Raw genomic sequence first — 27316 nt, 5'->3', positions numbered from 1 at the left:
TCCTTACCAAACATGAATAGCATCCCCCGTTACAGATTTCTTCTCCACATACTCATCCTCATCTTCATGCTTAAAAGTCTCGCCACCTTGATTACGCATAGCATCAATAGCTTGAGCTATAATTTTGAGTAACAAATTCGTGATAGTTTGGTTAATCTTGTTATCTACCTCCTCCTCGGACATTCCCTTTTTTTTCGGTTCCATCTATGAACGAGATGAGGATATAACGGTTACAATTAGTACGAAGAATAAAAGAGAATATTCAAAGTGGAATTAGAATAATATAGCGGAAGGAAAATCCTAACCCAAAAGTCTACCCAAATCTCACAGGCCATAACTTAGGACTAAAGTTTCTACAGGAGGGAACCTAAGCTCTGATACCATCTGTAAAGACCCTAATCTTACGAATGCCAATACATATAAATAAAGGTAACTTAAAAGATAATTGAGCGTTATTCTTATTCGAATTCAAACCATAGTTCAAACCAAAGTTGACAAACTTATTCAAAAGTACTACTAAACCAAAATAAGCTACTAAATCTTGAAGGAAATCTCTAAGACAAGGTGCTAAGTTCACTCCACTCTACACTCTTCCCTCGTTCCCGACGCCCCCTTGATTACCTGTCGTATAAGAAGGAAAACAAAGAAAACGACTGAGCCAAAGCCCAGTGAACGGATATAACGAATAACGGAGTATAGTATGACATGCAAAATTTTATATTCAAAACGAACTTATTTTCAAAATAACTTAGCTGCAAAACAAAGCGCGAATATGTATAGATCCACAATACCATATATCATGGTGCAAATTTCATAAAATAATGCACTAAGAGTCAAAAAAAATATGTACAAAGTATCAAAATGAAATCATAGGGTAGCTACTCCACTAATCATCCATATCGGTGACGTTTCGTATGACACTACGATGAACGTACACCGTCAAAACAAAATCCTAGGATCGATCCACACGCCTCCTATCAAAATATAATAACAAATATAAAGAGCTCGTACCACCACCGGGTAATCAAAAGGAGACGCCGTAGATATAACAAAATACACCGCTACGGTCGATGCCACATTATCGGTGTCACAATAATGCGCTCATGGGACCTCCATGAATAGGTTACTCTTAGGCACATTTTAAGAAATCATTTTTACCGACTTATGATTACGAATTTAAAAATACTTTTAAAGTGATCAAAGGACTTTAATCTTTAAAAATGGTTAATATAGTGAACCAAAGTATTAAACGTTTGACCAAATACTTGATGAAATATTTTATAAAATGATATGTCGTATTAGTTTAAAATCACGTGTCAACTCAACCATTCGGTCTAACTTTTGTCAAAAGTCATGCTACATTATATTTCAGCCCTTTACGAATTATCAACTTAAACGGGACTTAACGGGACATGTAAAGCCACGTGGAATGAGGGACACTCGATACGAATCACCGTACCACTCGCCCTACACACACACGTTCATTACCGGGCAGTTTGGAAACGTTTCGGGGCTGTTTTCGGGCTGTTCGGGACTGATTCTGAAACTGATTTCGTGACAGATTTCGGACAGCAATTTCGCGACAGTTTCAGCTGTTTCGCGACAGTTTCAGACTATTTCGCGACACCTTGGGACTGTTTTGTGACAGTTTCAGGGGCTGATTTCGGGGCTGTCCGGAACAGTTTTCGGGACCAATTTCGGGGCTGTTTTGGTTGGATTTTTGAGACACGGTTTTGGCACAATTTACAAACACCAAAGTATTATGATTCCTCAATTAACAAACATAATTAGCAACCTCGTTAGTACATCCAAAATGAGAAAAACATAACACATTTCAAAGGCTAATAGACAAACAATTTTAAACAAGCATGTCATACAATAATACTTATACAATTTGAAACAAAGTTTTGAGAGGAAAGATTTACCGAAACGATCCTAGAACCACCTAGAATATCTGTACCTTATGTTGATTGATGAAATTCCAAAGACAACAAAACACCACCAATGATGCGATCACCGAACCAAATCTAAGGAACACACACGTATGAGCACAAAATGCATTTCAAATAGGGAGTATGTAATATCCTTTATTTAATTAGTGTTACCATTTGATTTTATGTGTTTATTTCTATCTCAACAATTTCATATATTTTATATTAATGATATAGTTATGTTATCATATATTACTATGACTTCCATATTTTAAAGTGTCTTAAGTATTTTAAGACTAAAAATTCCTACTATCTTAATTAAAAACATGGATTCCAAATATTAGTTTCTATTTCTTTTTTTTATATTATACAAATATACATCCACCTAATTGTATTATCAGTTCCTACTAAATTCTATCAGTCTAATAACTTACATTTCATAAGGATTTAATAGGTTAAATATGAACATGGTCACATGCCATCTTAGCCGATCGATTAACACACTGTACAAGTTTAATAATTGCATCAACTCTCCATCATTTCTTTTGCTACAACACAATGCTTATTAGTTGAAATTTATATGTACTCATATTATATTTTTAATCTTTAAAAAGCATAGTCACAACCTTATAATTTTTATACTCCATTACTAAATATATATGACTACAATTTATTCAAGATCAAAATTCACAAAAGATACCCATTTAGTACCCAAAATCTTAACATTTCATCTCTATAATAATCCATGTGATATGTAGCCAATCTAAACTATTAAGTTGATTAAGAAGCCAATAAACAAATTATATATAAATAACAAAGGTGTGGTTTAGTAATTACCTCTAAAACGTGTTCGTGTTAGAATCGAAACTAGACCCCGCAAATATTTTGTATTCTCCTTTGAATGTCTCTATTATCTTCTCTTAATATTATGATAGATTATAGTTAGTAGTATGGCTATCAAGTTGGTGAAAACCTAGTGAGGAGAGTGCCAAAAAAATGATACTGAACAAATGACACTTAACGATACTCATAAGGGATATAACTTCATTAGACTTTCCCCATTCCTTTTAATAAATATGGACCCAAACAAATTCCACCAGTAGGATTGATCTTCCTCATTTAATAATGAATTAAGTTTTAAAATTTAGTAGAAGGAAATTGACTAGTACTTGTTACTCTCAATATATTTATTCCTAACATGATACATCACCAATTTGGTATAAATTATATTTACGTTCTTAACTTTACAAGCTAGGATGATGTGTTAATTTATTTATTAATTAACTTATTTAGCACTTATTACTTATGTATCTATTTTATATGTTTTATTTATTTTAGTTTTATAGGATATTACAAGAGTCAACTCTCAACGCGCGACGCAACGGACTAAAAATTACAAGTCAACTATGTACATAAATATAATATAATATTTAAATAATTCTTAAAATTATTTATATATTATATTTATTTATAAAAACCGTCGGCAAGAAAGAAAACAAAGCAATGTGAGCTGGTACCTACCTCCATGCGATCGCATGGCCTGTAGGCTTAATATCCATGCAATCGCATGGGCCACTTTTTGTGGCCACATGCCTATAAATTCGCAGTTTGGTGATCGATTAAAGAGGCATCTATCTCTCTATCTCACGTATATATATATATATATATATATATATATATATATATATATATATATATATATATATATATATATATATATATATTATAATTTTAATTTTAATTTTAATTTTAAAATCTAATAATAAGGGTATGTTAGCGAATGTTGTAAGGGTGTAAGTCGAAATTCTGTCCGTGTAACGCTACGCTATTTTTAATCATTGTAAGTTATGTTCAACCTTTTTAAATTAATGTCTCGTAGCTAAAGTTATTATTATGCTTATTTAATGCCGAAGTAATCGTGATGTTGGGCTAAATATTAAAATTGGATAATTGGGCTTTGGACCATAATTGGGGTTTAGATAAAAGAACGACACTTGTAGAAATTAGATTATGGGCTATTAATGGGCTTTATATTAACTTAACGATACCTCGTTAATTTAATATATAGACTTATAATTTAACGTATTTATATATAACCACATACGCTTGACTGGGTACGGTGGGCGGGATATCTATAAATACCAATAATTGTTTATTTTACCGGACACGAAACTGGATTAATAGTTAATAGACTTGTTGAAACAGGGGTGGATTACATTCAAGAGTAATTTGTGTAATTGTTAACAAAGTAGTAAAACCTTGGACTATACGCAGTCGATAACCTGGTGTATTCATTAAACAAAGTATTAAGACCTTGTTACAATTCGAATCCCCAATTAGTTGGAATATTTGACTTCGGGTATAAGGATAATTTGACGAAGACTCTCGCACTTTATATTTATGACTGATGGACTGTTATGGACAAAAACCAGATGGACATATTGAATAATCCAGGACAAAGGACAATTAACCCATGGTAATAAACTAAAATCAACACGTCAAACATCATGATTACGGAAGTTTAAATAAGCATAATTTCTTTATTTCGTATTTAATTGCACTTTTAATTATCGCACTTTTATTTACTGTCATTTTATTTAATTGCGCTTTTAATTATCGTAATTTTTAATTATCGCAATTTTATTTTATCGCACTTTTATTTATTGCAATTTCATTATCGTTATTTACTTTACGCTTTAAATTAAGTTATATTTATTTTTAATATTTTACATTAGGTTTTAACTGCGACTAAAGTTTTAAAATCGACAAACCGGTCATTAAACGGTAAAAATCCCCTTTTTATAATAATAATACTACTTATATATATATTTGTATTATTACAATTATAAGTTAAAAATATAGCGTTAAACTTGGCTAAGATCCCTGTGGAACGAACCGGACTTACTAAAAACTACACTACTGTACGATTAGGTACACTGCCTATAAGTGTTGTAGCAAGGTTTAGGTATATCCATTCTATAAATAAATAAATATCTTGTGTAAAATTGTATCGTATTTAATAGTATTTCCTTGTAAAAATATAACTATTTTGTACACCACCTCGCACACATCAAGTATTTTTAGCGCCGCTGCCGGGGAAACTAAAACGCCGAAAGCGAAATGCTATATATAAAAAAAAAATTAGTTTACTTTTGTAAAAATACGCTTTTGTAAAAATACGTTTTAAACTTTAAGAATACAAAAACCATAAAAAAAGTATATATTTATATTTTTAAGTGTTGTTCAAAATATAAAAAATTAAAAAATTTGTATTTTCTTTTAGTTACAAAAACTAATAGGTAGATATTTTTGTAAAAATATAAGTTGTATTTAATTTTTATTTATATTTTTGTATAAATATAAAACAGAAAAAAAGTAAAATTATTCTGGCCTGGTACTGTACCAGCCCAGCATTTGGCCCGGATCCACAGGTCATGCGATCGCGTGAATATATAACATACACTCCTTGCGATCGCATGGAGTGATTTGACTCGTCTGAAACATAAGCTGTACGAAATTAGGGTTTATAATTATAATTATTATTAATTAAAAACCCTAATTAGGTTATACTTATTTTATTATTTAGTTTAGTTTTATTATTTAGTTTGTATTTTTTAGTTTAATTAGTTTTATTAAATATATAAAATTAATAGTTTTTAAATAAATAATATAAAAATAATATTTTTATAAAAATTGTACTTTTTACAACTTTAAGTTTATTTTTATATTTTGTATATTTTTATTTGTTTTAGCGTAATATTTGTATTTTTCGCTCGTATTTAGTTTTAAGTTATAGTTTTTGCCGTAGTTTTTTTTTATTTCTAGATTTTTAGGCTTTACCGTAAAATCCCTTAAGTGCTTTTTCTTTAGACTAAGATTTAGGTGCTTTAGAATTGTGCGACGCCGTTTTATAAATTTTAGTACCTTTTTAAGTTATTGCCATTTGGGATATAGAATTTCTTTTAAGCTTTAATATTTTTAGACGCAACTTTTAATTTTTAGTTTTTAGACTTTTAAGTTTCGACGCGCTACGTTCTTTTTATTATTTTTCGCCACTCTAGTTTTTTAGGACATAGAATTTTCTATTTCTTCTCTAAAATTTCTTTAAATTTCAACGAAAAAATTATTTTAAGTGGTTAAATTGATAGACATCCAAAATTTTCTGCTTCGCAGTAATAGTTGGATTTGTTAGTGGCTGAGTTGTGAGCTTTCAATTTAAAGGGTTCTGGCTCCCTGCTGCATCTATTGGATATTCGAAACGTGGGCAAAAGCAGAAAAGTCTATTAATTTGATAACTTATATAATTTTTATCTTTTATAACTAATAGGATATTCAGTGAATGCACCGAGCAAAACGTTCACCACCTTTTGTACGTTCACCACCTGTAACTTGTGATGACCCGGGAATTTCCGACCAAATTTAAACTTAATCTTCATATGATTTCGACTTGATAAGCAAAGTCTGTAATGTTGAGTCTCGAAAGTGTTGAAATCAATATTCATGTCATCAATTACCCTTTGACTATTCCCGACGATTCACGAACAATTGTGTGTAAATAAAAATATAAATATAAATATAAGAATATGTAATATCATTGAATCAATAAAATACCTTTAGTTAATCAGAATTAAAAATATAATAAATAGAATAAATAAGTTACTATTAAAAAGAATATATTTATATAAATATTTATACATATGATATTATATGTAAAGGATTTCTATCAATAATTATTATATTGTAATTAATTATTCAATAAATGTTATCACGTAATCTATGATATAATTATTAAATATTACATAATTGATAAATTGTAATATCAAAACATTAAAAGAAATTACAAGTTAAAATATAATTATTATATTAATAATTTTACTATTACTTTCATTAAAATAAATATTAATATTAATATCAGAATTATGAATATTATTATTTTAATATAAAACCTACTACATGTAATTTTTTATATAAATGTTGTTATTATTATTATAAAATCATTATTTAGAAAATGATACAATTTATTATTATTATCATTTTTGTTATTATTATCATTAATTATCAAGAAACATATTAAAATCATTATCATTGTTATTATTATTATTATTACTCATTTATTATTATTATTATTATTATTATTATTTTTATTATTATTATTATTTTTATTATTATTATTATTATTATTATTATTATTATTATTATTATTATTATTATTATTATTATTATTATTATTATTATTATTATTATTAGTTTCATTATTATTAATAAGATTAATATTAAAAGCTAATGTTATATAATTAGGGTTACTTTATTTCTTTATATAAATATATATATATAGCGATATATATAATGATGGAAATACTGATATACTTATATATAAATACATTTTTAGAATACAAATATATATGAATATAAATACATGAACATGTAAATATATATATACATATATATAAATACGATAATATATATATGTAACTATAAATAAATACGTATTGTTACTTTTAAAATTCTGAATCAGTTTTAGATCCTTAACAACTGTATCTGAAGTTTGTTTATATCCCTAAAAACGATTCTATATCTATTACTCGTACAAATTAATGAATTTAATAAATAAACTTTATTTACTTTTCTTCCTGATTGAAATTTGAATGTCCTTTATGTCAGAGTTGGTTATCTATCGACCTCATTGATCAATACAGACAAACCAAATGAGTACAACCATTTCCATATACTTCGACTATCATTAATTGAAAGTGGAAAAACAAAGAATTTAAAACAAAACCCGTTCTTACAATTCATCACTTTCTTTCTTCTTCTCTATCACTATATCTCTTCTATAAATTCTTCATGAACCCATTCTTTTCTATTATATTAAAACTGCTTCTAGTGTTTCTGTTTCGGAGCACTGACGAGAACAAACCCCAAACCACCATCAAATTCAACTCATACCACCACCATCTACCTTAAATCACCACCAAACATATCAAGATCCAAACCGCCATCAAAACGGCTCCTGCTGTAGCTGTTCTTTTGTTTCAATTCAGTCCGTAAACCACCATGAATCTTCATTTGTTTCTGTTTTAATGTCGCCACCTTCTCTTCTCTCTCTCTCTCTTTATTTATCTCTCTCTCTCTCTCTCTCTCTCTCTCTCTCTCTCTCTCTCTCCTTTCTTTTAAACTGTCGCCAACACCAAACCCTCACTTTGATCATTCAATCGATCATATTACTACTACATCTGTTTCTTTTTCGGTTCAGAAGGCCACGCAACAAGGAAAGATAATAAGAAGATGATGAGAGAAAAGTTATAAAGTGAATATGGAAGGAAAAATCGATTATCGATGATGTATTTATGTTTTTTTTTCTTCTAACCATTAAGTATAAACCAAAGGTTCCCCACTTGATGTTTTTAATGATCAAGGTGAGCTGTAAAGACACCTTAATGGAAGGTGACGATTTGATGAGCTGTGATTAATGAGAAGGAAAAGAAACAGATGTATTGCAGGTTATTAATTATAGGTATGATTATGTATCAGAAAAATGAGAATGGTGGAATGGTTGAGGGTGTTTGCTTAGATCTATAGGTCGCGGGTTCAATCCCCGGCCATTGCATTTTTTTTTATTATTAACAACAGAATATGTTTGGGGCTCTGCAATTGGGCCGTGATCCAGTTTACATGCTGTTGGGCCGATCAGGAGCTGCACTGAGGAATATAATCATGGTGTACGTATAAGATGATGAAGGGTTGATTGGATCGATTGAAAATTTATTTAAGATGATAAAGAGAAATGAAGCAGATATGAAATAAGTTAAATAAAAATAGTATGCGAATTAAGTTAGAAAAGCTGAGATGGATTAGTGGTTAGGAGGTGTTTGGGTGAACGAGAGGTCACGGGTTCGATCCCGGGCTATGACATTTATTTTTAGGCTTGCTTTGAAGGTAGCCTCCTTTTATAATATTATTATTATTATCCTTATTATTATTATTATTATTATTATTATTATTATTATTATTATTATTATTATTATTATTATTATTATTATTATTATTATTATTATTATTATTATTATTATTAAAACTATCATTATTAGAATTGTCATTATGTTTATTATTAATATCATTATTATTATTATTATGAAAATTACTATTATTATTAATTTTATTAATATTATAATGATTATTATTATTATTATCATCATTATTATTTTTAACATCAAAATTATTATTTTTAATATTATTATTATTACTATCATTATTTATATTACTAATATTACTACTAGTATTATTATTATTACAACAAATATTCTTTATACAAAAATATAATCATTACATGTAACGTAAATATAACTAATATTACAAACTACCATGTTTTAATATATTAACTAAATTATTATTATTATAACATTAATTAAATTATATATCATATATAGATAATATAATCTATTATAAGAAATAAAATGATTATATATAAGGATATTAATCATAATACCTTATAAAATCTATAAACTTAGATGATTAATATTATGTGTTAATATACATATAATTGATATAGGTTCGTGAATCCGAGGCCAACCTTACACTTGTTCAAAGATGTTATATGTATTTTTACTACGAAATACAGTATGGTGAGTTTCATTTGATTCCCTTTTTACTCTTTACATTTTTGGGACCCAGAATACATGCGCATTTATAAATGTTTGACGCAATAGACACAAGTACATTAACTGCATTCTATGATAGAATTATCTGGGATTGGGGTTGATTATTATGACACGCATTAGCCCCCGGTTTCCGTTAGAGCGTATGAGCTCCCGAGCCGGGTGGATGGTTTATTATTGATGACATTTTGGCACCGGTTGTCCTATATTTTATAAACATGTGTTCAGCCGTGGGGTGTAAAGACCAGCACAGAGGTTCTATATTTTGAAGGCACATGTATTCAGCCGTGGGGTGAAAGACCGGCACAGATGGTTACTATTATATTTTGAATCCTCACCAGGTGTTCTTCATATGAAAGATATTTTTTTTTTTGTGCAGTTGAAATGGGACTTCTGCACATTTTATAATATTTAAAATCTTGTGGTCTATTAAAACTATGAAAATGAAATGATTACTATAAACTAATGAACTCACCAACCTTTTGGTTGACACTTGAAAGCATGTTTATTCTCAGGTTTGAAAGAAATCTTCCTCTGTGCATTAACTCAATTTAAGGACATTACTTGGAGTCATTCATGACATATTTTAAAAGACGTTGCATTCGAGTCGTTGAAGTTCATTAGAGATTATTATTAAGCAAATGACAGATTAGGTCATTTATAGTTTGGATATTATGAAATGGTATGCATACCTGTCAACTTTCGATGAAATGAAAGTTTGTCTTTTAAAAACGAACGCAATGTTTGTAAAATGTATCATTTAGAGGTCAAGTACCTCGCGATGAAATCAACTATTATGAATCGTTTATAATCGATATGGACTTCATCCGGATAGATTAGGACGGGGCGTTAAATAACCCGATCAAGACATCTAGCAAATATTGTCGCCGTTGATTTTTCTTTAGAATCGTCATCCAGTCAACCAAGTACTCCAATTCAAATTTCCGATAATCCATTTTTTGAACCCGACCTCACAATTGAGAATTCAGAGGATATTCAAGGACAATTCAGAGATCCTGAACCATTAATCTTTCCTTCGGAACCACCAATCATTCAAACGGAGATTGTCGAGGAACAACCCATTAAATCAGAATCTTCTAGTGATTCAGATTCAATAAATTCAATCATGGAAAATCTGGAACCTCTAAGTATGGAAGACCGAATGAGAGCTAAACGCACTGGCCAAGGTCACGCAATTACTCAACCTAACATTAATGCGCCAGATTATGAAATCAAAGGACAAATTCTACACATGGTAACTAATCAATGCCAATTTAGTGGTGCACCGAAGGAAGATCCAAATGAACATCTTCGTACCTTTAATAGGATCTGTACTCTATTTAAAATCAGAGAAGTGGGGGATGAACAGATATATCTCATGTTATTTTCCTGGACTTTAAAGGGAGAAGCCAAAGATTGGTTGGAATCGTTACCTGAAGGGGCGATTGATACATGGGATGTTTTAGTTGAAAAATTTCTTAAACAATTTTTTCCGTCATCTAAAGCCGTAAGACTTCAAGGAGAAATAGTTACGTTCACATAAAAGCCGAATGAAACTCTATATGAGGCATGGAACAGATTTGGAAAGTTATTAAGAGGATGTCCGCATCATGGTTTAGACACCTATTAAATAGTACAAATATTCTACCAAGGATGCGACATCACTACAAGAAAAGACATAGATATAGCAGCTAGTGGTTCCATTACGAAGAAACAGCAAATGACGTTTACAAAATTATTGATAACACTGGTTCCCACTCACATGAGTGGCACCAAGAAAAAGATATCGTTAGATCATCTAAAGCAGCTAGAGCCGATTCTAGCCATGACTTTGATTCCATTTCCGTAAAGATAGATACTGTCGAGAGACGAATGGAAAAGATGACTAAAGATATTCACTCAATACGAATTAGTTGTGAGCAGTGTGGAGAACCACATTTGACAAAAGATTGTCTCAGTATTGAACTAATAATGGAACAAAGAGAGAATGTTTCATACATAAACCAAAGGCTTGGAAATAATTATCAGAATAATTATCAACCGCCAAGACCAATCTACAATCAAAATCAGAATTATAACCGAAATGTTCCATACAACAACCAACAAGGTCCTAGTAATCAGCAAGTATCCAATAATACTTACAACCAGCAAAGACCTATTTTTCAAAATAAACAACCACAAACCGATGATAAAAAGCCAAATTTAGAAGATATGATGTCGAAGCTAGTTGAATCTCAAACTCAATTTTTCACATCTCAGAAACAAACCAATGAACAAAATGCTCAAGCATTTAGAAATCAACAAGCTTCTATTCAAAATTTGGAACAAGAAATAAGTAACCTAGCAAGGTTAATAGGTGAAAGAAAACCGGGAAGTCTACCTAGTGATACAAATGCTAACCCCCGGAATGAAACAGCCAAAGCCATTACCACAAGAAGTGGTATTACACTTAAACCACCTGAAATGCCTGTAATTTCTGATGATGCTATTCCTACTCCACAAGAACCATAATCTGAGCAAGATAAGGAAACAGAACCGGTAGTTGAAAAGGTTAATGAAGATAACACAGTTAAGGCTAAACCTTATGTTAAACCATACCAACCACCACTTCCTTACCCTAGCAAAATGAGAAAAGAGAGACTTGAAGCCGAGCAATCTAAATTCTTGGATATGTTTAAACAAATAAATGTCAATCTTCCTTTCATTGATGTGATTTCAGGAATGCCTAGATATGCTAAATTCTTGAAAGATCTAATCACAAATAGAAAGAAAATGGAAGAACTCTCGGCTGTTACTATGAATGCCAATTGTTCTGCAGTGCTGTTGAATAAGATACCAGAAAAACTATCTGATCCAGGAAGTTTCACAATTCCATGTTTTCTGGGTAGTCTTAGTTTAATAGAAGCATTGGCACACTTAGGTGCTAGTAAAAATTTAATGCCATATTCACTATACGCTAAACTAGACCTTGGAGAATTGAAACCAACACGAATAAGCATACAACTAGCAGATCGATCAGTAAAATATCCTAGAGGGATAATGGAGAACATGCTAGTTAAAGTTGGTACTTTAGTATTTCCAGTAGATTTTGTTATTCTGGACATGGAAGAAGATTCTCGAGTTCCTCTCATATTAGGAAGACCATTCTTAAATACAGCCAAAGCAATAATAGACGTGTTCGGTAAGAAACTGACCCTAATTATAGAGGACGAGAGTGTTACCTTCTCTGTTGATAGAGCCATGCAACAACCGTAATCTGCAGATGATACATGTTTTTATATTCAAACTATAGATTCACATGCAGAATTATTAAAAGAATTTCCAGAATTACAAGGAACAGGAGAATGTTCTTTAGGAGAAGGAACTGAACCAACTGATGAAACTGAAATGTTAGCTACACTTATGGCTAATGGATATGAACCAACAACAGAAGAAACTCAAATGCTAAAAGAGGAAGACAGATATCGATATAAATCATCGATAGAAGAACCACCGACATTAGAGTTAAAGCCACTTCCAAACCATTTGGAATATGCTTATTTACATGGTGAATCTGAATTACCTGTAATAATATCGTCTTCTCTTACTGAAAATGAAAAATCACAACTCATTTCTGTGCTAAAAGCTCATAAACCAGCTATTGCATGGAAGATTCATGATATTAAAGGAATAAGTCCTTCATATTGCACACATAAAATCCTTATGAAAGAAGGTCATAAAACGTATGTGCAACGCCAACGAAGACTAAATCTGAATATGCAAGATGTTGTTAAAAAAGAAATTATTAAACTGCTTGATGCAGGTTTAATTTATCCAATCTCTGATAGTCCATGGGTAAGCCCAGTTTAATGCGTGCCTAAGAAGGGTGGCATGACTGTTATCACAAATGAGAAAAATGAGCTTATTCCTACTAGGACTGTAACATGATGGCGTGTTTGTATTGATTATAGAAAATTAAATGACGCCACCAGAAAAGATCACTTTCCCTTACCTTTCATTGATCAAATGTTAGAAAGATTAGCCGGAAACAGTTACTATTGTTTTCTTGATGGTTTTTCAGGATACTTTCAAATTCCAATAGCACCCGAAGATCAAGAGAAAACCACATTCACATGCCCTTATGGTACTTTTGCTTACAAACGCATGCCATTTGGACTTTGCAACGCCCCTGCAACCTTTCAGAGGTGCATGATGGCAATTTTTCACGACATGATAGAAGAATGCATGGAAGTTTTCATGGATGACTTTTCAGTCTTCGGTGATACTTTTGAATCATGTCTAGTTAATCTTGAACGAATGCTTATTAGATGCGAACAATCAAATCTAGTTCTTAATTGGGAAAAATGTCATTTCATGGTTAAAGAAGGCATCGTTCTTGGACATAAAATCTCAAAGGAAGGAATTGAAGTGGATAGAGCTAAAGTAGATGTAATTGCTAAACTTCCACATTCCACCAATGTTAGAGGAGTTAGGAGTTTTCTAGGGCATGCCGGTTTTTACCGACGTTTTATAAAAGATTTTTCTAAAATTGCCACTCCTATGAATAAACTCCTAGAAAAGGATGCTCCATTCATCTTTTCAGATGAATGCATCAAATCTTTTAATATTCTTAAAGAGAAACTCACTAATGCGCCGATCATGATAACTCCAAATTAGAATCTATCATTTGAACTTATGTGCGATGCAAGTGATTTTGCAATGGGAGCCGTTTTAAGACAAAGGATTGAAAAACGATTTCAACCTATTTATTATGCTAGTAAGACGTTACAAGGAGCACAAACGAATTACACAACTACTGAAAAAGAACTCCTTGCTATCGTCTTTGCTTTTGACAAATTTCGTTCATATCTCGTTCTAGCAAAAACGGTGGTCTATACCGACCATTCTGCTCTTAGATACCTATTTTCGAAACAAGATGCTAAACCAAGATTAATTCGTTGGATCTTTCTCTTACAAGAGTTCGATATTGAAATCCGAGATAAAAAGGGAGCAGAAAATCTCGCCGCTGATCATCTTTCTCGTCTTGAAAATCCTGAATTAGAAGTTCTAAATGAATCAGCCATACAAGACAACTTTCCTGATGAATATCTATTGAAGATAGATTATAATGAAATTCCATGGTTTGCAGACTATGCAAACTACTTAGTATGTGGATTCCTTGAAAAAGGGTTGTCGTACCAAAAATGAAAGAAATTCTTTAGTGATATAAAACACTATTTCTGGGAAGATCCACATTTGTTTAAAAGTTGTCCCGAGGGAATAATACGCCGATGTGTATTCGGAGATGAAGCTAGTAAAATCTTAAACCATTGTCACACAGGACCAACAGGAGGGCATTATGGGCCTCAGCTCACAGCAAGAAAAGTTTACGATGCTGGATTCTATTGGCCTACAATTTTCAAAGACGCACACCTTCTTTGCAAATCCTGTGATGCTTGTCAAAGGGCCGGAAAAATAAGTCAACGAGATGAAATGCCACAAAATGTCATTCAAGTATGTGAAGTATTTGACATTTGGGGTATTGACTTTATGGGTCCATTTCCAAAATCTCATAATAATCTCTACATTCTCGTTGCCATTGATTATGTATCTAAATGGGCGGAAGCACAAGCTCTCCCGACTAACGATGCACGAGTTGTAGTCAACTTTTTAAAATGTCTTTTTGCTAGGTTCGGAACACCAAAAGCTTTAATAAGTGATCGGGGTACTCATTTCTGTAATAATCAACTTGAGAAAGTTCTCAAAAGATATGGAGTAACTCATAAAATCTCAACCGCTTATCATCCACAAACAAGTGGACAAGTTGAAAATACCAACCGAGCTTTAAAATGTATTCTAGAGAAAACCGTAGGATCAAATCCGAAGGAATGGTCCATGAAATTGGAGGATGCACTCTGGGCTTTTAGAACAGCCTACAAAACTCCAATTGGAACCACACATTTTAAACTCGTTTACGGAAAAGCATGTCATCTTCCAGTAGAAATTGAATACAAAGCATTTTGGGCTTTGAAGACATCTAATCTTGATTTACATGAAGCCGGACGTCTACGGTTAAGTTAACTAAATGAATTAGAAGAATTAAGACTTAAGGCATATGAAAATTCCTTAATCTATAAGGAAAGAACGAAGAAATGGCATGATAAAAGAATCAGAAGTTCAAAAGAATTTAAAGAAGGAGACAGAGTTCTTCTTTACAATTCAAGATTCAAGCTATTTCCTGGAAAATTGAAATCAAGATGGTCTGGACCATTCATAGTCAAAAGAGTTTTCCCATACGGAACAATAGAGTTAATAAATTCAAATGGGATTGAATTTAAAGTTAATGGTTACAGAGTTAAACATTACATACATGGTCCGATGGAAGTTGACAATGAAGTTAATCACAATTTCGATACCACAGCTAACTAAGTGTGGGAAGGTTCGAATCTTTTTAGGGTAATATATATTTCTGTTAGAGTCAGATATTCTGTTTTCATGTAGTTTTTGAGAATGGAATCCGAATGGTCTTTCCCTAGCAGACCCTAAAGAACTAGTCTTCTCCCCCCATTCTGAATTTTTATTTTTTTAGGTTTTACAAGATGAAGAATTCCTTTGATCTGAACCATGGTCTAATGCTACACGCTTTGATTACTAAACGTAATAATGACACACTTCTGAGTGAACTGGTATCAGTAATAAGAGCCAAATTGGACGGAGTAAGAAAAGACCTCAGAAACGATCATAATAAATTACATTTTGGTAAAGGAAAATCAAAATCCGCAGCGAAAAGAAGAGCACGACACCTTGAAAGATGTCACAAATGCGGAAAATGGTCACACGAAGCAAAATGCTCGACGAATCAGACATATTCCAATACCGAGTTCGTTACTTTATGTAGAGAAGGACCGTTCATATGTTTCGAAGAAAAATCGTTGAATGCTCGAGGTTATGCCTATGTAGCTATGGAAAACCAATTAGTCCGACTATCTTATGAGTGGGCTAAAGCAGGTCACCGAGAATTCTATCTCACAGGTAAGTATGTACAGTTTTATTTTTATTTTTATTACTCTTAACCTTTTGATAATAAATGCTAAATCGTTCGCTATAAAGTATTAAATTGGTATTCAATAAAATTAGGTTCTGCAACCGAAATTATTGATATCATACAAAAATTTATTACATCACTGCGAAATTTACCGTTTATTCTTAAGGTATAAATATCTTTAATCAATCAACCCAAAATATTTCAAAAATTCGTCAGGAGTAAAACTAGGTAATATTGCCGAAATTACTTTACCGAAAAGATGGGCGTATATTTTTGATAATATTTGATTGATTAAAGTGGGATAAAAGACCAAAAAGATTTTTAATTTTATTTTTACTTTGTTTTTTTAATTAATATTAAATTATTATTATCAAATTTTTAAAATTAATATATATTTAAGTTTGTAAATATTTGAAAAATTAATATTTTTAATATAAGTTTGTATGTATAAAAACAAAATTATAATATAAAATTGGTGTGAATTTTTAAAAATTTTAATAATATGAATTTTTAATTTTATGCATTTTAAATTTAAGTTTGGTGTGAATTTAAAAACAAAAATTTACTTTATTTCACTAAGTTAAAAATATGATTTTTAAAATTCGTCGTGAGTTGAAAACTAGGTCATTGAACCGAAATTGCTCTACCCAAAGGAGGGACGAGAACTTTTATTATCATTATTTTTAATCTTGTTGAATTAAAGTATGCCAAAAATATTTAAAAAAAAAAATCCAAAAATCTTTGCTTTTAAAACTGAGCTTTGAATTGACAAATTTTAAAATTTTGTCGTGGGACGGACTAGGACAACAATCCGAAACGCCCTCATCCTAAAAAGAAACAAAATTTTAAATTTAATTAATTATTTGTTTTAATAAGTTAAAGGTTTTATATAAAAAAAAGGGACCTCATGCGATCGCATGAGATTTACCCTGTAACCTCATGCGATCGCATGAGGCTGGAATTCAGGCCAGGATCAAAAGCTCCAGCGAGCTGTGTTCTGTCTCACTTCAAACACCCACACACACACGAGCATACACACATATACACTACTAAAATCGCCATTTTTTCACCAAAATCAACCAAATTTCGTTCTACAATCCGCTATAATCATGCCTAGGTTCGGATTTTTCAACAAAAAGGTAAAAATTACTCCCCTAAACTCTTAAATTTCTTAATTTTTGTGATATTTATCAATATTTTACCTAATTTGATTTTGTTAATTTCTAATGTAATTAGAGTTAAATTGTTAGTATATTATGCATGTATAACCTAGATTGATGCTATTTAATATGATTTGAAGCCAAAAACTTCAAAATTTTTAGAAATCTAGGGTTTGTGTTCTTGAGCAATTTGGGGCTTTTTGATATAAACAGGTTATGGCCGATTTTTGTCATAAATTATTGCTAAATTAAGTAGTGTAATATGTTTAGGTAACTAAATGATCCAAACTTTGATCCTAAACATGATTTTTGAGAATTAAAGTGGACTTTTTAGGTCAAAAATTCATGAACTTGATTAATTTGATATAATTGCCATTTGAGACTTGTTTAATTGCTAGTAATGACTATTTTGACATGTTATTTGAGTTAAATGCTTATGAACTTTGTATACATTTTCATATATGCATATTTGAAAAAGTGTAGAATTGTAAAAATTGTGAAAATGTGTATAAGTTTAATTTTGATTGAACATGTTATTGTAATTGTTTCAAGTTGTTATCTTGCTAACACTAATGCATATTTGGATGCACAAATTTCGTGTTTAATGTGTTTTGCAGAAATATACTGAAACTGGAGGTGCATCATCATCATCTAGACAACCACAACCGGAATCTGAGCCAGAATTGCAATACGAGCCAGAACCCGAACAAGAACCACAACAGGAACAACAACAGCAACCTGATCAACACGTACCTTATTCTGATCCGCTACAATTTGTTGATGCCTTTATAGTATTTCCGATGCATCCGCCAGTAGAATACCCAACGATTCCTGAACACACGTTGCATCCTAATCTGAGATTCGATAGAAGCTGGAGAGATTACCCAACATATCAAAGTAACAAATTTAAATTGATACCAAAAAATGTAGAAGTGCCGAGGGTAATCGATTGGGAGCCTTTGGAAAGGGTCCAACTTGCTAACTCAGTTAGGGAGCATCTGATCCAAAGGTATGGCAGCCCTTCTTTTCACGATTGGGAATGTTTATTCACCATTCGTAGACCTGTATATAAGGAATGGTGCATTGAGCTTATGAGTACTATATCGTTAAATGCAGATGTAGATAGATTAGATGATAAAAGTTTTCTTAGATTTATACTTGGCCGTAGGATGTACAGGATGTCCATGCTGGACATGGCCAGGGCTTTGCAGATATATACTCCTGGTGAATTACTACTACCCGATTGTATGAATTTGATTTATCATGGTGAAAGGGTAGATAGGAATTTTGACGCGAACGCCGTCTGGAGGCGTATGTCAGATTATAATGTTTTTACGCTGGGAGGAAAACACTCCTACTTACATATTAACAAAGCCGAGCTTCGTATAATTCATAGATTTTTGGCTAACTCGATTACATAGAGAGGTCACAACAAGGAGAAAATGACCTTACATGATTTATTTTACCTAAAGTGTATTCGAGACCCAAGAGGCTTTGTTAATATCCCTTACTATGTTGGTTTTTATTTGTCTAAAATGGTAGAAGGAATACAGGAAGGGGGAATAATAGGAGGAGGTATTTTTGTTACTCTCATTGGAGAGTATTTGGGTGTAGATAGGGAACAAAGGGGTCCACTTTTGGAATGTAGGGAACAGGTTGAGCCTTTAGGATTGAAGGTCTATCAGGGTGCTAAGGTATTAAAGAGCAGACGAAACCAAGCAGTACCCTATGAAGGTCGTCATCCATAGGTAGAGAAAGGATCAGATGAGGAAATGGAGGAAGCAGATGACATTAGGGATGTCATTAGGGAGGCTATGCCTGACGTCTACCAGCGTGTAGATGAGGTAGATATGACAAACAGGGAGAGATTTAGTCGGATGGAGCAGTGACAAGCCCGGAATGATTACGAGCATTCCAGGCAATGACAGTATGATAGATGGGACTATCATCAGCGTCAGATCATGAGCCTGCTATCACCTCAGGATCACTACGTACCGACCCGACCCGCTTACTATCCTCCACACCAGCCCGAGATGAGACCACCATATACTCTCTACGACCCTAACCAGGCCTACCAGTACACCTATCACCAACCATGGAACCCGGACGACAACATGAACTGGAACCCCTATCCAGATTCATATAGTTCCAGTTGGTGATTTCTATGATTTTTATTTTTTTATTATTTTTATTTATTCATGTTTAAACACATTATATTTTGATACTTTTATTGTAATGCTTAATATTTTTATTATGTTATACTAATATTTCATATTTGATTTGAAAGTGGGATTTTAAGTAACATTTCAAATTACCATGCATGTTTATATTTGTATGTATGTATATTGTCAATTTTATACAACAGGATAAAATAGCGCAATTTCAAAGACTGGCATTAAGTTCAGCAAAAGCTACTAATTTTGACGACAAAACGAAAAACAAATGTGATGTAACAACAAGACGGAATGAACAAATGATGTGCACCATTTATTATTCAGCAAACAAACACCAATATGTTTGGAAACTTTGGTAAAATTTAATCATTTTTCTACGCTAATCACCCTCAATAATTTAAAATTGTTACTGATTTCTTGCAAATGAGGGCATTGCAAGATCTTAAGTGTGGGAAGGGGTTAAATTATTTCGGATTTTTAAAATTTTTAACTTATACACTTGGTTACCATTAAAAATACTAGTAACGCAGTAGTTGTATTAGAATCTAGTGCTCTCTGATAATAAAGAACAGCCCTAGTCTTATATACTGACTACCCAATTCTAGTAAAATTTTTCAATTAAATGAATTCAAAATCATGTTTATACATATTTATGAACAATAAAACTAGGTGTTAACATCGAAATTATTGTTACCTCAGAAAGGACATAAATTGAGAAACAACCCAAAATGTTAGAATTCATTTAAAATGGAATAGAGGACAATAAAAAGGCAAAGAAAGGAAAATAAAAGCCAAGTGTGGGAAAAATTTACCAAGTTATTTAAAACATATATCACATATTTTTGTACAAATAATTGAAGATACTTTTGTTTTGGACAAAATTAACCGTTTTACCCGAAAAATTGTAATATATTTGAAAGAAAGATGGATCTATACGATGAATCAATTCCATCATTAAAAGGAAGTAAAGTCTTCCAAAAAAGAAACGCGCTTCTTGATTTAGGTCATGAAGTTGTCGTCCAGACCAGTTGTAGAGTCTACAAAAAACCTTGAAAAGTTTTCTCGAAAATCAACTGGAAATCCACGGACCTCAGCATCAAACAGGGTTGCCAAGTGGTCAGACTTATCCTAACCATGAGAGGATCTGTCTCGTAAAATGGGGAGGGTACCGTGAAAATTAGCTTGATAAGACTAATGAATCAGATCCCCAGAAAGAATAATCTCCTTAAAAGATCTAAAATCAGCTTTTAAGACTGATATTACTCAATCCTTGAGATTGACTTTTAAAGATTGAGAATTACAAACTTATGGAATTCAATGATATCTAAACTCGAGCTTGAACAAGAAAATATTTTGATCAAAATTACAAACCGATTTGTTTTCTAAAAACCTATTTTCAATGTGTTCATTACCATTGAACATAAAATCCTGAGAATTCACCTGGAATTCATTAGGTCACCTGAACCAAATCGGGTGTCAACCGTAAGAACGGTGGTTGCATAGCATGGTCAAAGACAGGACCTTGTGCCAGACCGAAAAACCATAAGGGTGAGCTTTACTATTGCTCCTACCAAGGATAGAAATTGCATCCGACACGTTATAGACCATAATTAAAAGCATGTCAGGGGACATTGCCTCAACAGTTGCTTTTTCAACGCTTTCCTTTACAACCGGACGGTAGTTTACCGAAAGGTAATATACGGAGCAAGTATACTGGACGTGTTTCTTTCCTAATTCAAGGATAGCAAGTGGGTGACACAAACCATAAGTTTTGAGCTAAAATTTTCAAATCTGAAACCCAACAAACCCACAAAAATAATTTCGCAAACACCGGTGAAGGGTTATTCCGAAAAACTTATCTAGGGTAAAAGCTAGATTGAATTTTCAAAAGATCAAATGTTTTCATAAAGATCCAATTTCCTTAAGGATCTAAATTTTCATAGTCATGTGGGACTGTAAACCACAACGTTACTATCATTGTTTATACCGCCGTATAGAAATCACTGATGTACAAAGTGTGAAGAATAAAGAAGTGATTCTAGTATTTTTATTTCAAGACTATATTGCTTGAGGACAAGCAACACTCAAGTGTGGGAATATTTGATAATGCTAAAAACGAACATATATTTCATAGCATTATCCCTCAAGAAAGACAAGCTTTTAGTTGCAATTGTTCTATTTACAAGTGATATTCGTTTAAATAATAAAAGGTGAAGACAAAAGACAGATTCGACGAATTGAAGACGCAAACGACCAAAAAGCTCAAAAGTACAAATTACAATCAAAGAGGTTCAAATTATTGATAAGAAACGTCTCAAAATTACAAGAGTACAAGATGCAAAATGCAAAGTACAAGATATTAAATTGTACGCAAGGATGTTCAAAAATCCGGAACCGGGACCAGAGTCAACTCTCAACGCGAGACGCAACGGACTAAAAATTACAAGTCAACTATGTACATAAATATAATATAATATTTAAATAATTCTTAAAATTATTTATATATTATATTTATTTATAAAAACCGTCGGCAAGAAAGAAAACAAAGCAATGTGAGCTGGTACCTACCTCCATGCGATCGCATGGCCTGTAGGCTTAATATCCATGCGATCTCATGGGCCACTTTTTGTGGCCATATGCCTATAAATTCGCAGTTTGGTGATCGATTAAAGAGGCATCTATCTCTCTATCTCAGGTATACATATACATATATATATATATATATATATATATATATATATATATATATATATATATATATATATATATATATATATATATATATTATAATTTTAATTTTAATTTTAAATTCTAATAATAAGGGTATGTTAGCGAATGTTGTAAGGGTGTAAGTTAAAATTCTGTCCGTGTAACGCTACGCTATTTTTAATCATTGTAAGTTATGTTCAACATTTTTAAATTAATGTCTCGTAGCTAAAGTTATTATTATGCTTATTTAATGCCGAAGTAATCGTGATGTTGGGCTAAATATTAAAATTGGGTAATTGGGCTTTGGACCATAATTGGGGTTTGGATAAAAGAACGACACTTGTATAAATTAGACTATGGGCTATTAATGGGCTTTATATTAACTTAACGATACCTCATTAATTTAATATATAGACTTATAATTTGACGTATTTATATATAACCACATACGCTTGACTGGGTACGGTGGGCGGGATATCTATAAATACCAATAATTGTTCATTTTACCGGACACGAAACTGGATTAATAGTTAATAGACTTGTTGAAACAGGGGTGGATTACATTCAAGGGTAATTGGTGTAATTGTTAAAAAAGTAGTAAAACCTTAGACTACACGCAGTCGATAACCTGGTGTATGCATTAAACAAAGTATTAAGACCTTGTTACAATTCGAATCCCCAATTAGTTGGAATATTTGACTTCGGGTATAAGGATAATTTGACGAAGACTCTCGCACTTTATATTTATGACTGATGGACTGTTATGGACAAAAAACAGACGAACATATTGAATAATCCAGGACAAAGGACAATTAACCCATGGTAATAAACTAAAATCAACACGTCAAACATCATGATTACGGAAGTTTAAATAAGCATAATTTCTTTATTTCGTATTTAATTATCGCACTTTTATTTACTGTCATTTTATTTAATTGCGCTTTTAATTATCGTAATTTTTAATTATCGCAATTTTATTTTATCGCACTTTTATTTATTGCAATTTCATTATCATTATTTACTTTACGCTTTAAATTAAGTTATATTTATTTTTAATATTTTACATTAGGTTTTAACTGCGACTAAAGTTTTAAAATCGACAAACCGGTCATTAAACGGTAAAAATCCCCTTTTTATAATAATAATACTACTATATATATATATATATATATATATATATATATATATATATATATATATATATATATATATATATATATATATATATATATATATATATATATATATATATATATATATATATATATATATATATATATATTTGTATTTGTATTTTTACAATTATAAGTTAAAAATATAGCGTTAAACTTGGCTAAGATCCCTGTGGAACGAACCGGACTTACTAAAAACTACACTACTGTACGATTAGGTACACTACCTATAAGTGTTGTAGCAAGGTTTAGGTATATCCATTCTATAAATAAATAAATATCTTGTGTAAAATTGTATCGTATTTAATAGTATTTCTTTGTAAAAATATAACTATTTTGTACACCACCTCGCATACATCAGTTGTCAGCTCATAAATCATCAAGATATGAAACTTATCAATTACAATAAGCATATATATAAATGAACTACAATTATGTAAATAAAAACAATAGAACTGGAGTAATTTAAAAGGTACACTTTTATGAAACACAACCATGACTAACCGCAGCGCCTTTGAAGATTCCATGTCCTATGCTCGAATACATCAACAGCTTGGAGTTATAGTCATTATTAGGTTGGATTGTTTCACATTAAGATATATGTAGCAAAATTTTCATCATCAGTAAAATTAAACATTCAAATTCAACAATTAAAAAGTACCAGAAAATGTAAGCTTCTTTGATTTCCTTATCCAAGTCTCATATTCTGCTTAAATATCAAAATTCAACTTTGTCATTTTAACGAACACCTGATGTGCATCCAAAACGATGCATATCTTTTGCATTGGCGAACAACATTATAACATTTCTAATACTTAAAAAATGTAGCGTACAAATGTAGGAAAAAAGGAAAGTGGATGGTGATAAAAAAGATGCAGCAATTTGAGTTGCATATACATAACCGTGTAAAATCCTGTAAAGAAGATTACAAACCTAGAGACATATCATTGAGATAAAATTGAGAAATACGTAGAAAAATGATGAAACATGACTAGGAACTTCGAAATCAACAGGTTTAATTCACACAAAGGCGGAATTAGTGAATCAAACCATAACTAGTGAATATGTGAAGCTTTTTGGGATTAATTTAGTCAAACCACAAAATGATTGTGATTAGATTAACACCTAGAGCTGTTATTCACCTATTTAGTGATTTGGGTTGAGAGAAAATCGGATAAGGGCTACCAGATCTGAGTGATGTGTGTGTAAGAGAGGCTTAACCTAAAATGAAGAACATAACACTCATATACCCCTGCTGTTGACTCACCCGTGCGAGTCATCCATCACTCGTACGAGTTGGCTTCCTCAACCGTACGGGTGATCACTTACTATCATCTCATTTAGGTTATATTTGTGACTTAGCTCAGCATCAATCGTGTGTATGAGCCTGTCAGCCGTACGTGTGAGGCTTCACTCGTACGTCTGACTAAGTCTAACATAGTCAAACATCCTTATCGCATTCCTGCAGTACCTGTAACCACATACAAACACAGATAGGATAATAACGAGCGATCATGGTAGCCTGTAAACTGTAGTACCTGCAATGGACGTGGGTTAGATGTCTAGGGACTTACATAAAATGCATCAACAACTCCCCCTAGGACCTAGACCATCGATTACAATAAAGTAAACATCCATGAAATACACATAAGTCCAAAAGTAACATCAGTTTAATATCAAGTACATATCCAGATTCTCTCTCTCGCATAAATACATCATCAAAAACAAAATACAAACTAGCAATACAGTATCCGATATAGATCAGATGGCTTGAACTTGGTTTGAGCTTTGATCATCACTGTTTCTGTTGAGATATGCATAGTAGACATCGATCACACGTTGATATCTCATAGCTTCCTCCTTTCGATCATCTCTAAATGTAATGTGATGGCGGTGAAGGGTCTCCACATCAAATCTCGATAAGTTCCTTAGCCACATAGGATCTAAAATCCTCACATTGTCGAACTGTATGCTTCCATCTTCCTTTTCAATTGCAGTTAAGATCACTACTTCTTCCTACAACTCATCATAGAACCACCATCTGAAGTTTTTGCATATATCCTTGGGTAAGGGCATCAATGGAGATTGCTTTATGTACTTCGCTGGACGGAACTTAATAACACGTACAGGTCCACCTTTAGAATTTCTCTTTGTTGGGTGCATGGAAAACCTGGCGGCTGTTGACTTAAAGATGTCCCATTTCCCTGTCTTATACTCATATCTGAGTTTTCTCTTAAACCAAATGGAAAGGTCACAATTTTCAGCGTTCAACATCTTCAGCTTAGCAAGCTGCATGATCTCGAAGTACGGTAGAGTTTTGAAATGACTAGGACGTGCCATGTAATCAACTCCTCCTTCCCTCTTGATCGCGAAACAATTGATCTCCTTGAAGTAACCCCAGCTTAAAATTTTACCCTTGGAATACTTCTTGGTTCTCTTTCCTCTTTCGTAGAAACTAACAAACTTCGGCTCGAGTTTTGGCTTATTCAACTGATCAGGGTTAACAACGTTTTGTTTCCACCAACTCTGACAGATCTCGTCTTCTTCAACGTTTCTGTTAACTTTAACCATATCACGTTTGAACCATTCATTAATCTCATTCCATGCCTCGGCTTTAGCTTGCTCGGCTCGGAGTTTCTTCTTCTTCAGCTCAATCTCTTTTCTTTCTTTCTCAACGAGCAGTTTCTGATGTCGAATTTTCTTGTTCTTTTCAATTAAAACATCCACTTCTTTCACTTGTTCTTGTATACCTTCCTCGCCTATTCAAAATTATCTAACTTCTTTCTTTTCACATCACTACTCAAATTGAAAAAGTCACTTAAGGTGTTGAGTGACGGATTTGAGTATGGCTCAAGCGAAGGCATAACAATCTCAACTTCTTCTTCATCATCAGACTCTATTACCAATTCGTCCTCGAATTCAACAATCACATCCTCTTTTACACTATCCTTACCAACAGAATCTTCACTCTTCTCATCAGCAAACAAATTATCGAAATCACTCAAGTTGATATTTTGGATTGATTCAGGAGGGATACTGGCAAATGACTCTTCTTGTGGAGCTTTGTTCTCAGCTTCAACTGTCTCTGCATCCTCTGTATCATTTTCACTATCGTATGCCAGAGCAGCAACCTGTTCCAATGGAAAATCACTTGGTGGAACGTCCCCCTTTTCTGCATCATTAAAAATATTTGAATAATTCATATAATATTCAGTAGTAAAGACCTCACCATATTCATTAAAGGTTCGAATATGTATCACTAACGGTATCTCAAAAGAGGGTCCTCCAGTTCCAGCATCTTCTTCATCGTCTTTCTCATCATCACCACCCAAATCAGAAGAAAATTCTTCTCCTCTCTCCTTAATCAACTTAGTTTTACCAGAGATAATCGATTCGATCTTATTGTTTAAATCCTTCAATTTCTCCTTATTCTCACTCTTCATCGCCAACGCTTTCTTCTTTAACTTCTCTGTCCTTCCTTTCTGACGGTC

The 27316-nt window shown here is 32.1% G+C and overlaps 1 pseudogene; it reads right to left on the bottom strand.

Moving 5' to 3' along the window:
* LOC139854635 (uncharacterized) overlaps positions 1-27316 on the bottom strand; it is a 41521-nt pseudogene that overhangs the window by 4451 nt on the left and 9754 nt on the right.

Source organism: Rutidosis leptorrhynchoides, chromosome 6, assembly GCF_046630445.1.
Source record: "Rutidosis leptorrhynchoides isolate AG116_Rl617_1_P2 chromosome 6, CSIRO_AGI_Rlap_v1, whole genome shotgun sequence".
Lineage (NCBI taxonomy): Eukaryota > Viridiplantae > Streptophyta > Magnoliopsida > Asterales > Asteraceae > Rutidosis > Rutidosis leptorrhynchoides.
Note: the sequence above shows the minus strand (reverse complement) of the source record. Positions and strands in the feature narration are given on the sequence as shown.